Here is a 19,503-nt window from a genome sequence, read left to right as displayed (position 1 = left end):
GGTCATCGTCAGTATCCGAATTATTTACCGAGACAGAAATAGAATTTGTTTGAAGAGGACTGGTAGTTTCATTGAGGCACCGTAAAATTTCAGAAAATCTTCCGTTATCAGGTAATATTAGTTTCTCATTATGTTGAGTTTGATCATTGGGCTCGACGGTATCGGCTAACTTGCGCTCTGGATATGAAACAAGGCGGTCATCTAAAATTTCTAAATTTGGCAAGAGTTTCAGAAGAGTTCTCCGGTAATCTAATTTACTGACAGGATTCAGGCGAATGTCAAGCACCTTGAGCCGTGAGTTCTTTTCAAGGCGCTTGAGCTCATCTACGTTTGACACTAAGTTATAGTAAAGAATTAGATCTTCAAGCAATTCAAGCTTGTTGAGGCCTGCTAATGTTGACAACGCATTTCGTGACAAATCAAGTTTACGCAACCTAGTAAAAATGCACAGTGAGTCATTAAGGGACACAACGCGCTGCTCAACTGAACCGGGAAGTCCCAGAGTTGATATTCTTTTTGGATTAACACTTTTCAGAGAGATATTTATTTTTTCACAAACTTTCTCAACAGTCAGGTCTACGTACGAAGTGGTGGTTGTCTTCTTTTCAGTGACCATTTAGTAATCTAAAAAATCACTACAATGATAAGTATCACACTTTAGAGACAATATGCAAAGACTCAAAATTTCATCAACAATTCACAAATTGAATAAGCGAAATAAAGGCTGATGAATTCAAGTGAGATATACATAACGATTAACATCGGTATACATAACGATTAACATCGATTAACATCAGGCGCTATAAAATTCTATATTTTGGTTCGTCTATTGGTTGAGACTTCTATTTTGCTCAGCCATGGCTTGCGCATTTGCGTCTCAACCTCGCTAGAAGCAGTCGCCGGTCTGAAGATAAAGCAAGCCATAATGTTCATATCCAACAAAATCTTCAGCCGCTCGAAGACGAGGACTTCTCCAATAATGCAACCACTGCAGACGATAACCTCACATTAAAGCCCCATCTCTGGGAAATCTTTTTCGTCAGATGGTTCTTTTATGTTGAGATCTTCAACGTACTGGTAACACCTGTTCCAACAAAATAATGTTCATATCCAACAAAATCTTCAGCCGCTCGAAGACGAGGACTTCTCCGATAATGCAACCACTGCAGACGATAACCTCACATTAAAGCCCCATCTCTATGGGAAAACTTCTTCGTCAGATGGTTCTTTTATGTTGAGATCTTCAACGTACTGGTAACACCTGTTCCAAATTCTTGCTTTATTCATACACGATTCACGAGTCTGCTAAACAAGCGAAATACGAACAGCGATTAATAGTCGTTAGAGCATAGCACATTCAACCATCTAGTGTTTGCTTTTACTGACAGCGAAGGATCTACGGACGTCATATCTCTTGTCCGAAAAAAGATCAGCTTCCATTTCGCTTGAAGCTGTTAAGATGTTCCCCGTGTGTTGCCTAGGATCTTTTCCGTTTGTGCCCCCCAGTACGTTATGCGCCCCCCAGTTACAGAACACGTGCCATTACATAGTAAATCATTATGAAAAATATTACATGTGCGTCTTGGGGGTGCAAATAATATGCGCCCACTAAGCTGTGGGGGAGGGGCACAAACGGAAAAGATCCGTTGCCTAGGATGTTAGTCTCCGGGGGAAAATTATCATTTTTTCCATTTTTGCTCCCCAGCTTAGTGGGTGCATATTATTTTCCGCAAGCACCATATTTTTACGAACAATTTTTTATGCTATTGCCCGTGTTTTGTAACCGGGGGTTGCATGAAGTATTGAGGGACCTCAAGCGGGAAAGATCCTGACAATCCAGCCTAGTTTCACCTAGCATTGGTCACAACTCTCTTTGCGACGAGTTCTTAGCGATCGTAAATCTGCGTTTGCTGTTCGAGGACTTAGCATTAACCCAGCCACAACAAACAAGCTGAAAGATTTGAATTATTCAATTAGACGAGGATCAATTGGTTTTAAGCGAGACATTATTCTCTGGCACGACGTGATTAGCAATTCTGTCAGTAAGCATAAAAGCAACAACAACACGGCCTGCAGTTCTAGCCAATTGATCAACTTGATTGAGCAGTTCAAAGATAAAATTGCTGCCATTATTTACCTACAAAGAGAGGGAGCACCATATTTGTTTCATCTCCTGAAAAACACAAAGATTCTAACTATTGACGCAAGAAATCTCCTCTCTTATAGGAAGAAGAACAATAAGCTTATTCTTCACCAGCTCAAACAAGTACATCCACAAGTGGACTTGGAGTCGCATCTGTTCAATATAGTGCACGAAAGAGATCGAAGAAGAATAAGAAGGGCAGCAGACAGAGAAGGCGACAAAAACTGAGTAAAGAGAAAATCGACGAGAGCGAATAACGTGAGTTTTATAAAAACTGTTTTCTTCTGAAATGCCTAAGGTAGATACTTTGTTGTCTCGTAGGTGTCTGAGGAAAGTTTACAGTTTTTATTTTGTTTGTTTTTCACCGCGCCTAAAGTAGATACTTTGTTGTCTCGTAAGTGCTGGCGAAAAACAACTTCCTTTACCCGCCTTCCGAGTGTTCTCTCGCATAAAATAGATTTAGCTCCATTGTTCTAATTCATATCAAGAGATAACGTTCAACAAGCTTGCAACAATTGTTGAGAAATCCCTGTAGTTAACCTGAATACTCACGTGCTTTCTTGTAAGGAAAATTAATATGTCAAACGTAGACCATGCTGCGAGAAAAAGACTCGAATCACAATCGAAGGATTATTATCCGACGATTGATGAATTGATTGAAGAAGATGTGAGCACTGTCAGTAAACATCTACATAAAATACAAAAAGATTGGGTCATTTCTCTCTTCCGCGATTTATTAGCCCAACACAAAACCACACTTTAGCTAGTCAACGAACTGCCAAACATTGATGACATTAAGGAAACCGTAAATGAGGTAGTCAAGGAAAACTTAGCTAATTGCTCCAAAATGAATGAGCAACTGAAAAAATTTGTATCTGAAGGCGTTAAAGAAGTTTATACAGAGAATCCATGTGCGCTCGAAAAACGGAGCTTTACCAGGAGTGCGCCAGATCAAGTCATTTTCGCATCAATGGTATTCCTGAAGCCAAAGCCAATTCAACTGAAGAACTGCTCAACGCGGAGCACAATCAAGTTGATAATTTAATTCATTTCCTTGGTGAACAAACAAATGTGCAGAACATCAGGAGGTTAGGGAAGCAGAATCCAAATCGGAAGCAGCCAAGAACCATGTTGGTAACTGTAAGCAGTCCGTGGGAAGTGAGAAAGCTTCTCGCAAAAGGACGGAAGCTGGTCGATTATGACTTTACTGTCTTCCTGTCAAGAGCTCTGAACGAAGAAGAAATTCAAGTCGAGAAATCAATGCAACTCAAAAGGCGTGCCCTAATAGCTTGTGGAGCTTCGAAACTAGACATCCGTATTAAAAATCAACAGCTATAATTTGAGGGTCAAAGATTAAAGGACCTGATTTTAACGAGCGATGAAGAAAACGTTTTGAAACTGTCGCGTAATCAAAATTGACTACAAAATTCTCTTAGTTGCTTAGTTTTCAATACAAGAAGCCTCCTAAATTTAGATCGTCGAAGGAAGTTTGCTGTCGCGGCTGAAACCTCTGCATATGACATCATCGCTTTAACTGAAACTTGGTTGACAGCTGACATCAGCGATAGTGAACTTTTCCTGCAAAATTATCAGCTCTACAGAAGCGAAAGAAATGCAAATCTGAAGAGCAAACATGGAGGTGTAATGATCGGCGTGCGGAACAACATTACTTCTTTCCCAATTGATGTTAAGAATCTGAATGACAAACTAGCGTCTGCGTTTGCAGGTTCGCTCATAACTGTAAATAACGAAAAGGTACTAATTTTGTGTTTGTATAACCCTCCTAGTAATAGCAAATACCGAGTCACAATTGACAAATTCAACTCTTTCTTCTGCTTTCTAGACAACGATGAGTGGAGAGAGATAAAAGTCATAGTAGTAGGAGATTTTAATCTTCCTTCTGTCAATTGGAAAACACTAGAGTCAGCCGACTTATATGAGAAACAATTGGTCGATCTATTTGATTGCCAAAATTTTATTCCCGTTGTTTTCTTTCCCACTTGTGGTAAAAACATACTCGATCAAATTTTCGTTAATGATGACAGCATAGTTATCGACGTCAATTGCGACGACTCTTTGCTCAAAACTTTTAGTTTATCTGATCACATACCTATATTATTAGATCTTGACCTGAGTCCTGCTAAGAACGAGAAAACCGAATTGCACAAAAGTTTGAGCTTCTGTAAATGCGATTACGTTGGTCTGAAGGATAACCTAAGTCTTAACCCTTTTAGTCCTATTTGTTATAGCAACTGCGATCGGATGCTCAGCGAGTGGTATCATTGGTTATTAGAGGCGATCACTAAATTCACACCAAGACGGATTCAGCATAGATCCAATTTGCCACCCTGGATCACGCCTGCGACATCACATCTAATGAAAAAGCTTAACACGCTACAGAGAAAACAGAATTCACTAGCCAACAATGATTCGTTGAGACTCAAGATAGAAAGGTCGAGAACCAGTCTAGCAGAAGCGGTAGACCTAGACCAGAAAAATTACGAATCAAAGCTTTTCAAATCACGAAATTCTCAAGCCATGTACAAGTATTTTAAAAGCTTACGAAAAGGAGCGTCCGTTCCGCCACAGGTTAAATGGAACAAAGACGTAGCAAACTGTGATGCTGAAAAAGCCTCTCTCTTTAATAAATACTTCTGTTCAGTTTTCACCGTGTCATCGGTCTTCAAAAGCAGTTTGAATGAAAATAGAATTTTGAATAGTTTTAATGTGACGGAAGAAGCAATAGTTGAAATTCTTGGGTCATTAGACGTATCAAAGTCATGTGGGCCTGATAACTTGCCTATAGTTGTCCTCAGGAACTGCGCAAAAGAACTTACGAAATCCATCTTTGAGTTATTCAGAAATTTTAGGCGCCTTGGAACCTATCCTAGTGCATGGAAAATAGGAACAGTTAGCCCAATTTTCAAGAAAAAAAGATCGAAAGCAGATGTTGTAAATTATCGTCCTGTAACACTATTATGCATTGTCTCGAAAGTTCTAGAAAGATTGTTGTATGGCTCAATTGTCAATTTTTTCAAAGGACTCATAACTGACTCACAGTACGGTTTTCGTGAAAGAAGATCAGTTATTCTTCAAATGATAACCTACTTAGATAAGATATACAAATTGTGTTCTGAGAACAGTCGAGAAAATAGCTCACTTCTCTTTGACTTTTCCAAAGCTTTCGACCAAATTGATCATGGAATACTTTTACGATTGCATTGGAATAGGTGGCAAGCTGTTCGAGATTTTAAAGAGTTACCTGAGCGACAGACTGCAATACGTGAAAATTGGAAATCTAAAATCGAAGAATTCGCCGGTCACCTCGGGTGTACCTCAGGGCTCAATACTTGGGCCCCTACTTTTTCTTATTTTCATTAATGACTTACCTGAAACTGTTTTCAACTCCAAAGTCTTTCTTTTTGCTGACGATCTCAAATTATTATATAATGAAAATCTTGGAAACGCACACGGAATCAAACAAGATCTAGATTCAATGTTGCGTTGGAGTTACGAAAATAACATCAGCTTCAATTTATCGAAATGTCAGTACATAAATTTCAATATCAAGTCGAAATTAAGTCCGGTTTTGGGTCAATGGTCGCTGGAACAATCGAGAACTGTGGAGGACCTTGGTATCACTATGAACGACAGCCTCACTTGGAAGGAACTTGTAGAATTGCGGACTGGTAAAGCCAACAAATTCTTCCACCAAATTAAAAGAAACACATCATATCTCCTGACGGTTACTGCAAAACTAAATCTTTATAAGAGTACGCTTATTCCAATCTTAATCTATGGATCTAACTGTTATATGCCTTCAAAATCTGACATGCGACTCCTTGAAAAATCTTAAGAAAAAGTTTCGAAATGGATCCTACCGAACCTTGATTATTGCCAACGACTGAGATCCCTGAACTTATTACCTCTCAACTATTACATTGTGCTAACAGATCTTCTCTTGCTATCGAAATTGTGAACAATTATTATGCGTTCAACATCAGCGAGCATATTAATATTGTGCAAAGACGGTCAAGTTTTCGGTTTGTGTTGCCTGAAATCAAAAAAGAATTTCAGCCGTCAAATTTTTTCTATCGAACCACATATAGAGCAAATATCATTGATTCAAATGTTAGTTTCTTTCAACCAGTCGGACTCAAAAATCGAATCTTAAACTTGATGTGGAAGTACTATAATATTTATTTCAGCATCGAAAATTCGTGTTCCATAACATTTATCTGTCTCTGCGAAAAATGTCGGTCCTCAAACGAAATAAACTTAACAAACAAACTTAAACTGGTATGATTCATCTATTTATATATTTTTTGCGGGAGCAGTCCCTCACGTTTGTGGAAGCCATAATAATAATAATAATAATAATAATAATAATAATAATAATAATAATAATAACTGATGGCTGAAAGTTTCTGAATTCCCTTTTCCTGCATTGCAGGCATTACGAAATGTTCTTTAACACGACACATCAGATTTTCTAACTGTAGTAACATTCCACCCTAGATATTGAACTTAAATAACATCTGTAGCTGGCATCTATGCTGTGACTGTCAGATCTGCAGAAATAATAGGACAATTTTCTAAGACGACGACTGGGACGAAAATCCCCTCAGTGAAAACTGTAAATCGCCAACAACAACAACAACAACAACAACAACAACAACATTATAACACCAAAAGTGGCAGGTTAGCAAAACAAATTCACATTCAGCAATATTCTATTTAAAGATCATTCAGCTCAGATCATAAAGTGTGAAGTCAGATCACATTCAGCTCAGATCACACAGGTGGGTCAACATCTGGTTGAATGTCGTGGCGTCACGAATGACATTGAATAGAAAATTCTGGACGCCTGTCGGACAGTCGAAAAACTAATGATTATCGAAGCTATATATATATATATATATATATATATATATATATATATATATATATATCAGCAAGCTGAAGCAGGCACTAAACACACGCGATGAATATAGGGGGAGGAAAATCACGCCAAAACATTAGTTCAAATCATAATTTTGACTAGATGAGAATGTATAGGGCAAAAAAATATTTTGTGCATGACAAAACGAAATTTGCAAAACCTCCACAAGAGGGATACTTATGGTTAGGGCAAATTCGGAATAACCCTATTGGTTTCCTTTACATCAGACCATAAAGCTTGTAAAATAATTCTACAACTAACACATGAAAACATTCTTAGATGTAAAAGACAAAAATATGCTTTAACCCTTACTGCTACAGTAACGTAGACGCACTTGTAAAATGACACAGGGGTACAAATGGCTGGAAAATAGTTTGGCAAAAAAACGTTCCAAGAACAACTAAACACAGGGCAAGTCTCCCGCCCTAGGTTAAGAAAGACACATCACACTTAATGAAATTTATCGCTACATAAAAAAGAAAAATTTTGAAAAAGTCAAGTCTGCCGAAACTTCTAAAACTGAAAAAAGAAAATTGACTACGAAAAATTTTACTCGAAGAACAAGCTGAGTTTGAAGAAAAGTTTTTTCGATGGAGAATTTTTTAATCTACAAAAATATTTGCGATCCATCCACAAAAATAGTAGGTTTCCCGAGACAATGAAAAACGAAGATGACAAGTCGAATGACGCTGCACAGAAAAGTAAGTTTTCCAGCGACTTTTATTCGAGTGCTTTCCTAAAAATTAATCAAGTTGATCAAAATCGAACATTCGCGAAAAAGACTTATAACAATGTGAACATAAGTGAAACAAAAATTTTTGAAATGCTATCAAAAATTGAAACTAGTAAAGCATGTGGCCCGCACAACATAGGTAATATTGTGCTCAAAACCTGCCTGACAGTGTTTAAGGCTGCGCTATTAAAAGGATATATTCCGTCGTTTTGGAAAAAAAGTGAAATTTTTCCCGTCTTTGAAGACGAAGACAGAGCAGACGTGAAGCAATACAGACCTGTAAGCCTTCTCTGCAGCACATCAAAAGTTTTCGAAAAAATTAATTTTAAAAAACTATATGACATTTTAAAAACGACACTACACAATGCACAGCATGTTTTCGAAGACACAGGTCGGTGGTAACAAAGATGTTGTTGTTCCCAAATCATCTTTACAACTATTTTGATGATAATGAAGAAGAACTTTTGGTTCTGTATTGGACTTCAAAATCGCCTTAGATAGAGTTCTACATGACATCTTGCCACAGAAATTTGAAATTCTAGGCATTGGCAGTAACTTCATGAAAAGTTTTGCCTGATACTTAACTGTTAGAAAACAATATGTAGAGCTTAATGATTTTAACTCTGAAACAGTGCAGTTAACAAGTGGTGTTCCACAAGGATTACTACTAGGTCCACTTCTATTCATCATTTTTGTTTATGATCTTCCTCTACAAATAACTGAGTGGGAAGACTTTGGTTATGCAGACGATTTCAAGCTTGTTGCAACGAACATTGAAAACATGCAATACGATATAAAACAAATAGAAGAATGGTGTTTAAACAAAAAAATGACAAAAAATGTAAATAATTGTAATACCTTGCCAATCAAAATTCTTGACAAACCCAAGTTAAGTATAAACAACAAAATTTTACTTTACCAGAGCGAGCAAAAAGATCTAGGCATTACAATGGCGCCTAAGCTGAACTGGAAACCTAATGTCAAAAAAAGGTGCCCAAAGGAACTGAAATAGTTCCACTTCCTAAAACAAAACAATTCAACGTCCACAAAACTAAGCGCAAAACCGAATGCTTACGCAGTATATGTCGCATCAATTGTTACATATGCAACTAAAGCCTGGTTCTCTAACAAAACGGAGACGAAAGAAATTGAGCGCGTTCCAAAGAAACTTACCAGCTGGATTCTAAACAACTGGGAACTGAATTACAAGAAGAGGCTTGGATAACTCAATTTTTCTTCTCTCTTTATATACAGAACTACAAGATCTTCTTCTCTTAACTGCTTTGCTCTCACGGAAATTACAATGTCAATATTCTGATCAATAGAATCCAAAACTGTGATGTTCAACCAAATAGGAGACAATTTGAGCTAAAAAACGTAAATCAAAAACAACAAAAAAAGCAGATGAAACTTTCTGGAGGCGTTGTAGTCAACTTTTAAATATTATCCGTAAAATCACAAATTTAGCTAATGAAAGCTTAAACAAAAAACGATTAACCGATTTACACTGGAATTATATCTCTAGACATTACTCTGAAGCCAATTCTTGTACAAGGACCTTTTTGTGCAACTGTAACAACTGCAATCCAGTACAGAAGGCCAAATTAGCCAACCAATAAAAAGATGTCAACCCTAGTGCCACGACACTGAAGTCTAAACTACTAATACTACTACTATAGGTTGGAAAATTCGGCACCCCTCTGAAACCGGCAACCCTCTGAAAACCGCACCCTGGAACCACACTTCGAAATCTAAAGTGTTAGATGAAACAAAATGGAATGGATGCGGATCCATCTAGGTTGGGAGGTCTCACCGGCATGTGACAACTAGCATATCAGAACAGTAAAAGCAGTATTTAAAGGTGAGACAAAACCTCGCTCCACGAGTAGAATTGAAGGGAAAATGTGGATGTCTTTCGTACAATAGAAAAACTCATTATCATTGAAGCTATATCTATCAGCTAGTTGAAACCAAGGTCAAGCACACGAGACGAATAACGCGGCTGCAACTCATTCTATAAAATACTAGTTCTAAACATAACAGACTAACGTAGGGCGAACTGCTCTCAAACGAAAGACGAGCGGTTTGCTACGTCAGTAGCTGGCCCCGGTTTATTGAGGCAAGCTTTCGCTTATTTGAAGTGAAGTTAGGGCAGTAGATGATGAAATCACGCCACATAACAGCAGCGGTCCAGCATCAACATAAGAGTTAGCGAGAGAGAGAGAGAAAGATTGTGTTCTAGAGATAAAACGTGAACTAGAAAGAGCAGGAAAGAAACCCCAGCCAACAGAGAGAGAGAGAGAGAGAGAGGAGATTGCAGAGAGAGAGAGAGAGCACTTTCATGATGAGATTCGACTCTGCAACTTCTAGTTCTATCGCTTTGTTAGTAATAAATGATATAGAAAAAAAATTGAAATTCAAAAATTTTTTCTCACTCTGCAGCAAAAAAAGTTCTTAAGCTTTTTTTCCGCGAATTTCTGTCTTTAACTCATATGCAAGACTTAAAACTTTTTGTTGGCCAGTAATGATCATTAAACAATTATTCAAAAATATTCAAAAAAACAAGTTGCAAATTTTAACTAAATTCTGCCAAATGTCGTGATAATAATATCTTCAGAAACATATCATTATCTCAGAGACTATTCAGTATCCCTATTCCAAGCTTTAATTAGTTTCAATGGCTCATAAAGATCCATAAGCTTGGAACTTGATAATAAGTAATCGAAAATTTAAAAAAAAATAAATGTACGGCTAAAAGTCGAATCATTGAAATATTTATAACCATTAAATTAATTCTATAAATTATGCAGCAGCTTATTATCAGACATCATAGGAGGACCGAGAGCCCCTGGTGACGGAAGAAAATCAAAAAACTTTAAAAATAATTTTAAAAAATATTGAAAAAATAGAAAAATGTCTATTATATCGTAAAAATTTCTATTAAATCTTAAAACTGTGCAGTAATCTATAATCAAAAACTAGAGGAGGGTCATGGGCTCTTAAGGTTGGAGAAACCTAAAAAAATGACCGAAAATTTGTGAAAAATTGCAATTTTCTTAAACAAATTGTCAACTTTAAAAAATTGCACACTAATTCAAGTCCAATAATATTTCTTTAGTACCTTATTATCAAAGTGCTAAGGGGGTTTTCTGGCCCTTGCGTTTTGAAAAATTTGAATCATGACGAAAAATGTCAAAACAACTGAAAAATGCCAAAACGTTGAGATGCTAAAAATTTGAAAAACTATTCTATTACAACTGGAAACTGTTAAAAAATCTATTATCGAATTCTAAATGATTTATTGGACATCCAGGGCCAAAAATCTCAAAAATGACAAACAAATTTTCGAAAGAATTAAAAAAATTGTGAAAATTGTTATAGACTTGCGTGATTTTGTTGGGATTACAAAAACATATATTTTGCCAAAAAAATTAGAAAAAAATTAAAAATAGGGAAAAATTGCAACACCTTGGGCCCGAAAGCTCCTTAAAATTGGCGTTTTTACCTTTAACTACGGCATTTCCGTTAGCTTTATCACTTAAGCACTTGAAGGACTACCAAAAGCGGCTAAAAGCCTCGAATGAAAATTACTGCCCGCCGAGCTCGAAAAAAGCGGCTAAAAGCCTCGAATGAAAATTATTGCCCGCCGAGCTCGAACTGTTTATTATTTTTTAGGGAGGAAAATTCAAAGGCGTCAGAAAAAGAATTGGTCGAGCAAAAAATGCATAAAAAGACGGACAGGACTAATACAATTGCTACAAAGTTCATTTGAGAGCCATTAGTAATAATTTTGAATGAACTATAAGGAAAACAAAACTAATTCATTTTGGTGCTGTAAGTCACATGTATACAAAAAACACTAAAAACAAGTGCTTCGATTCTAAAAATTAGTTTAAAACTTGATCTATAGCTGAAAAGAGCTTGATGGGGGACGACAAAACATAAAAGACAATTGATTAGACAAAGCTGGAGCTTCGCGCAAAATCAACGAAACTGACATATTCTTTTTCACTTAGATAATTTACCTCTTTGATAGATTTGAAATTTGATACTGAACAAAACAAGATTTTTCCCCCTTCCTTGAACACCAATCCTTCATCAGACCAAACAACTCTATGGAAATACTTTTTTAACAATTTTACCTTCTGAATAACATTACTATTTAAATAACTTAATATTTGAACTTATTTTTTGTTTTTTCTCAAAGTACCGAGCTGAAACAACAAAATAAATTAAATATAGCGCACGTCAGCTGCTATAGTGGCGAAAAAGATTTAAAGAAAAATGAAGACCACCACACAATTAAATGGAACTTAGAACTGATTTTACAGAAAAAATCCATTCTTTATTTAAAACTAATTTTCAGCTCAAGTTTGACTTCTCAACCAGGAGAAAATTTTGTGAACTGTTGTTTGGAATTGACAAGAAACACTGCCATCTTCCATTTTTCAAGTGAGAAGCACCTAAGAACATGAATGGCATAATCCTTGTCTTGCATTATTTTGGATAACAAATTGTTAAAAATCAACTGTATTTGAATTTAAGATGTTTTGACCAAAGAATAACATTAAACTTCAAATTTTTTTGTACTTCTGCAAATAAGAAACACACTGTCAAGGAGATTTAATAACTGCTGAGTTTGGGTGTCAGAAAGAGTTCAATTTGAAACATAATTAATGAATTGTATTGTCTGACAAAGCATTTTTTTAATGAAACGGTGATTGCGCAGCACCCCTCAAAAACGCTATTACAAGGGGATCAAACAATTTTTAAAATTATGTTGCACACTTTGAGATCTTGTCACAGCTTCAAGATTGGCAAATAAAAGAAACAATAAATAGCACTATGTCACAAATTGATGAATAGCAGCCTTCTTTGTTGTTAATTTCACAAAAAAATGGCTAATGGTGTCCATCGTACATATAAGGAGGACGTTAGGAGACGCTCAAAAAATGAGAGCGTATACGTTTTCAGACAACCTTATGATGAAAAACCAGTAGTGTTCTGGGGAAGGCTAGCTTGGATGGTACAGCAACTTGGTGAAAAACTTAACAGATTGTCTCAGTGTTTAGCAGAAGTTATCTTTGAAAACGGAATCCCAAGAATCTACTTAGGTAAGAGAACAACTTATCTGAGGGGATCCTTGGAAGGCATCAGACATTGTCAGGTGCCATTCGCCCTGAGGGAAAAATTGGGCTGATATGACTTCTGCAAAGCAATAAAAAGAGCATTACATATAGAAACTGTCACGAGACTTGAGAAGCAATGTATGGAACCGAGGGTTTCTGCCAACCAGTCTAATAAAAGTTTTCAGTTATTTAATCCAAATAACAATTTACTGAGAATATTGCAAACTGGTCAATCTAACAGGCCCGATAATCAGAAAATTTTATTACTATGAGAGCAGCCAAAAAGACTTTCCGCACGGTAGTGATTGACGTTAAAGAGAGACGGAAGACAGCAATAGAAGCTGAATTAGCCATTCCAGAAAGAGCGCTGAGAATTGGCGAACCAATTATGACTGTAGAGCGCAATCATTAACACAAGGAGAGAAAAACAGATATTGAAATTGATGACACGAAGATCCAACCGACCAGCCAAAAGCAACAGTGAGATTTGAGAGGAGAACGCAAAATGCTGTCCTTGTGGTCAGCGAACATTTGGGCGCCCAGATCACTTGTAATGAAACTGTCCGCATTTAAACGAGAACTAGTTGAAGATGACAGGGCTTCATTTTCATTGATATACGTAAAAATATTTAGTGGCAGAAACAGCCTAGTGGAAATTTTGTTGGCAGAAATAGTGATTATAGACAAACAGACAATGGCCCTTTTTGATAGTGCAAGTATTGTTATTCTTATAAAGAAAACAATTTATCGGAAAACGGGAGAATCTATCGGGATCAGAATGTGAAATAAAAAATATCGCCTGCCAACAACAAGAAAATGCCTGTAAACGGATCAAGAGGTATTCAAGTCTAAATTCGGAATATAACATCTGAAATAACAGTCGGTTTCTAATGGCCAAAATTAAGATAACGCGATTTCCACGAATGGAGTTCTCGTACAATTTTCATTGTTTTCTTAACTGCAGAAATAATCTGAATTATATTGAGGGAAAATCGGGAAATTTCTCAGATATTCCATTTCCAATACAACGAAGCGTCAATTATCTGTTTTTAATTGCAGCAGAAGATCATGAACTACGTCGTTGCTGCGAAGTCTTCAATATATGCAACATTGTTGACAAAAAACGAACAAAACACAAAAAACTGATATTATAGTCAAACCCATTAAAAAACTCGATGACAAATCATGTCCATTAATATCGAGATTAATAATTGACATGGTTATTGATGTCGTATGGACTTTAGTTTTGGACCTTACAATAAAGCATAGGAACGTTCTACACAGAAGTGCGGGAATCGCATATTCCAAACTCCTAGACAATTTTTTTTTCAGTAAAAAGCAACACAAACCTGAACTAAATACAAAATCAAGGGAAGAATTTGGTTTTGAGAAGCATCTAAACTCGATTTCAGTGAATTTTTCCTTTGAGGAAATGACAAAAGTGTACTAAACAAACAAATAGAGAAAAATATGCTGGCCGCTACCGCGAATTATTGAGGTTTTTGATTCTCTGTAGGGAAATAAGTACCTCTCGAACAAAAATCTTATGACGGGACAATTTCAAAGGGCACTCCAGATTGTCAAAATTAAACAGCTACTAAAACAATTGTGGGCCTGTATACGTGTAGAAGACATCATATGAAGCCTGTTTCAGCGCCAGGAGCTTTCCAAAATCTAATAGGCTTATTGTTTGCTGACCTCTTTCAGAAACATCTCTGGGTTATCTAGATAACGTTATCGTTTTCGAAGATCATCTGAGCCGGATAGAACTTGTTTTTCAAAGTTTACGGTGGATGGATTCAAGACTAAAGGAGCCAAAAGCAGTTTTTCTCAATAGCGCATCAGTTTCCTTGAGCTATTTATATTCGAGAATGGAATCGAGGTCAACCCAGAAAAATTAAAAGCTGGGGAAGGGACGAAAAAACTACCCTGTCATAAAGAGATCAGCGCCATTCATGGCCGTATTCAGCCATAATCAAAAACTTTTTATGGGTTTCAAAAAAACAGCAGATCTTCGCTACAGGTTACAAATAAAATAAAAATGGATTAGAGAGTGCAAAAAAGCGGTATCCGAATTAAAAGACAGTCTCTTGGAAGACGAATTTTAGAATGCCCAAGGAATCTGCATACATTAAATATAGGTGCATCGCTATCAGGCCTTGGGACAAAAAGAAAAAATCGCAGAGAGTTAGGGCATATGCTACAAAAACTCTGATTAAATCCCACGTAAATACTCATCAACAAAACGGGATTGTTTTTTCCGCAATTATTCACTGTACACATTTTAGAAATATTTCGGTCAACACTTTCTAATTATAACGGACCACAGTAATCTCTTTTTCATCTACAGTTTTAAATAACTGGACAGTATTGCCGTAAGATGGGTAGAAAAATTCTGCAATAGTTATGACACCAAGCATAGAGCATGAAAATACCCCAACACGCTGACTGTCTGTGGCGCATAAACATAAAAGTTGACGAACAAACAGATTCCTTAACGGTATTGCGATAGGAGCAGAGAAATATCAACTATTTGAGTTGATGTTGGCAAATACACAAATTGCAGAGATTAAAAACGCAAGATTCGCAGCGAAATGAAAACCTACTAAAAGCAGGTTTTTAGTTTTCAACTATAACTACAATACTCAAGGACCATAAAAAGACCGGAACCAACACAAATAAAAATGGGAGCTTCCAAGGAGTTATGGAATTAGTGTAATCAGCCTAAAAATCTTTGTCTCATAGAAAGGTCTTCGTATCGAAAACACCAAACAGAACCTAACTTTAAAACTGTTTACCAAATGCTCCTACCGTGTGAGGGAGTGTCACTTGTTCCTTAACAGTGTCCGCAGTTCGCTTTAGGATGAAGAAAACATGCCAAAGGGGCTTGCGAATTTATATTGGCCGTGCATGAGAAGGGACACAAAGAATTGAATAGAAATCTGTAATGTGTGTCTAAAGAGGAACAGCACCAAGCGGAGACATCAACAGTTGCTGGCAAATGGAAAGCTAGTCATCAATTCTGGCAAGTACCTCACAACATAATGGGTCAGCTGACATAGTCCGAGGGCATCAGTTCCATAAATTGTACCGGAGACGAAAATAATTCATTAAGTGGTATCAAGTCATAGTTTTACCCAATCATGACATAAAAACCGTGGCAATAGCGTGTGTTGAATACAGTATAGTGAGATTTGGTTGTTCAGCTAATATACACAGTTGCCAAGAGTCGAAATTGATGTCAAAAATTTTCCATTGACTTTGCTGTGAATTACAAATACAGAGAACATCGGCAGCATCTTACCACCCACAAGTGAACTCCGTGATCGAAAGAACAAACCAAACAATAGATGAATGTCTCTTGAAACTAATAGTCAAAAACCAACATGAATGGACAGGTTGTCCATCTTAAGCTACGCGGCCTTAAGCTCACGGCCTACCGATTAACAATCCATAGTGTAACTAAATACAGCCCAGCCGTTGATATTGTGTTTTTCACTGTTGCTGTCTATAGGCAGCATCTACAGCACACCAAAGAAAGCAATACATTCGACGCAAAGTGAATATGTTCGCACAATGAAACAAAAAATATGCACCCGGGCGGCTGCTATAGTGCATGACAAAGCGAAATTTGCAACCATCCCTCCAGAACATTAGGGCAAAATTCTGAATTACCGTTGAAAAAAACATAGCAAAAAAATCTAGAATAGGAAAAACCTGAAGAAAATGATGGCAGATGTAATAAATAACAAGGATTAGGCTAAATGTTGTTTTTAAAAGCCGATTTTTGGATATATTCCGTTTGTGCCTCCCATAGTTTAATGGGCGCATATAAAAGGGTGCCCGCCGTATAATTAATGGGTGCATATATCCCCATGAGGCTTGTATGTTTTTTTACACAATGATTTATTCTGTAATGAACCGTGCCCTATAACGGACTTGAGGCGCACAAACGGAAAAGATTCAAATCTTTGATAAAATTTTATAGAGATTTCCTAGAAATGTGTAAAATAAGCTCTCAGATAAATGTAAATACATTTTCGTTTTATCATTTTATCTTTTTAACAAATTTTGAAGTAATTTTAACCGGACCTTGAACATGAAGTTCAAAAACTTTATTTCAGAAACCACATTTAATTTTTTATGGACAAATAAAATTTTTCTACACCAACTAAGAAATTCTTTGTGTTGAAGATTCTCGAGAAAAAACATACGATTCAATTTTCGATAAGAAGCAAATTTTAAAAAGCAAATGGTATTTTTATCCAAAATTGCAAAGAGAGAGAGAGAGAGAGAGAGAGAGAGAGAGAGAGAGAGAACCTATTACCTGGCCAGGCCATATTTAGTAGTTTCATGGAGCAACATCCATTTGAAATCAATATTGTTTGGATTGAGAGAGAAAGAGAGAAAGATTATCACATAGCTGAGAACACCGAAAAGTTTAGATATAAATTCTGACACATTTACATTTAAAACAAAACATAGATGAAGATTTAAACATCAATAAAATCGAAATACTTCCTGAATGGTTATTTTGTTACCACTAGATTATAATTCCTTAGAAAACCTGATCTTCCATCCTGTCGGTACAGAAAGCTCACATATCTTAAGGACGTACAAAGAGAGTTGGAGGAGTTGGATAGGACCACAGATATCGACTAGAAATAATTTGGATTTACACTTTGTGAATTTTCAGCTCAGTTCTGTGACAAAATGTCAATAGTTTTTTGCCTATTTAAAAGCTCAAAATGAATACCTTTAGCTCCAAAGACACAGTTGAAAAAGGTTTTCATTAAAAATTTTCAAGTTTTCTATGTCGGCTATTAACAACCAGACCATTTTGTAAAATAATAATTCAGGCTGGTGAAATCTTGTGTTACGAAATTTTCTTTCTGATCACTTTCTGCAAACCTTCTTCATCACACTTAGCTGATTTCAGACCAGGACAAATTTTTTCTCCCAGCTCCCTTTGAACTTTGACATTATCTACAATCAGACAAATCGCAAATTCAACTGCTGTATTACCCTGAAGTCGCATTAAAGCAACAGTGTTGAGTCATCATAACGCAGACCAAAAGGATAATATGGTAAAGAGGGAAAACTCAACAATTATTGTTAAAAACACACCTCTTTGTAAAAGTTTACAAAGAAGGAAACTGGTAGATAAGACAAAGGTCTCACTTTCCGATCAAAAACAAGTTTTTATGAGCAACATGTATTTTTAACTGGAATTGCTTTGAAAGAGAGAAAGAGAGAGAGAGAGAGAGAGAGAGAGAGAGAGAGAGAGAGAAAGAGAAACAACAACTGGGCCATGAAACCAAAGATTTAATGTAACTTTCCTATACATCTAGATTCGACCTTTAGAATTTTTAAAGAGCAACATGCATTTTTAACCAACATTGCAGTGGGTGAGAGAGAGATTATTACTCGACCAGGAGACAGAAAAACTGAGGTTTATCCCTGTCACTTCTATAACAAGAACTGAACCTGAATAAAAAGCAGACATCAATATGATGGAGAGAACCCTGGAAAATTTATTTTTGTACCGCTCGCTCATCTTTCATTCACAAACTGATTTTTCTTTCTGTCGATTTACAAATTTGCAATATGTTGAGAACGTACGAAAACAGTTAGTTAAATTGGGTAACAAAACACATATCGACTAGATAATACTTGTGATAACATTTTCTAAAATTTCAACTCAATTTTGTGGCACAGAAGAAAATTTTTTGTCTTTTCAAAAGATCAGCTTGAGTGACTTTAGTCCCAAAGACCCAGATAAAGCGTTTTCTTGGAAAATTTGAAAGTTGTCTTATTTATTTTTATCAGCCGAGAAATTTTTTAAAATAAATTCAGACCGGTATAATCTTGTCTATAAAAGTCTTTACTCAGATTCTGTAAAACTTCCTTACCGCATCTGGTTGATTGAAAATTAAAGCAAAATTTTCCTCTCAAGTCTTCTTCTAATTTGACATTATCTATCATTTTACTAAATGAAAAAAAATTGCTGCATTGCCATAATAGTTTAAAGACAGTGTTTTACTACATTTTGGAAATATCTGTTCTAAAATTTGCACTTACACATTAATGGCAAGTCATCATAAAAATTGAGATAACTAAATTGCTATTTTAAGTCTGACAGAACAATCTTGCTCTAAGTCTTTGGAAATCAATATATTACGGAAAAACTGACGTATTGAAGAAAAGTAACTAAAAAGTGCAATAAAATTCAACAATTATTGTGCCAGAACACACTTCTTTGTGAATCGTTAGGGAGAAATAAACTGATAGTTAAGACATAGGGTTCACTTTCCGATCAGAAACACTTTTTAATGAGGAACAAACATTTTTAACAAAGAATGCTCTGAGAAAGAGAGAGAGAGAGAGAGAGAGAGAGAGAGAGAGAGAGGGGGGGAGAGAGGGAAGGAGGGATGGAGGGAGGGAGACTATTATTTGATCAGGAGACCGAAGATTTAAAGTTCATTTCTTAACATCTACAATTAGAACAAAAAATTTTAAAAAGAAGCAGCATACATCAATGAGATCGAAAATCTAG

At 36.2% G+C, this 19,503-nt stretch overlaps 1 protein-coding gene and 1 long non-coding RNA gene across 2 annotated transcripts in view; both read right to left on the bottom strand.

The window, feature by feature from the left end:
* The window catches only part of LOC142342739 (uncharacterized), a 125,425-nt gene that overhangs the window by 23,309 nt on the left and 82,613 nt on the right, over positions 1 to 19,503 (bottom strand). The gene's annotated exons all lie outside the window — the stretch shown is intronic.
* On the bottom strand, positions 710 to 1,939 carry LOC142351612 (uncharacterized). Its single transcript, XR_012760970.1, has 2 exons — positions 1,852 to 1,939; positions 710 to 1,477 (listed from the first exon to the last, which is right to left on the bottom strand). It is a non-coding gene; the product is annotated as an uncharacterized LOC142351612 (long non-coding RNA).

Source organism: Convolutriloba macropyga, chromosome 1 (genome assembly GCF_964194025.1).
Source record: "Convolutriloba macropyga chromosome 1, txConMacr16.3, whole genome shotgun sequence".
NCBI classification, from domain to species: domain Eukaryota; kingdom Metazoa; phylum Xenacoelomorpha; order Acoela; family Convolutidae; genus Convolutriloba; species Convolutriloba macropyga.
The sequence above is the reverse complement of the archived record's forward strand: the minus strand, read 5'-3'. Positions and strand labels throughout refer to the sequence as shown.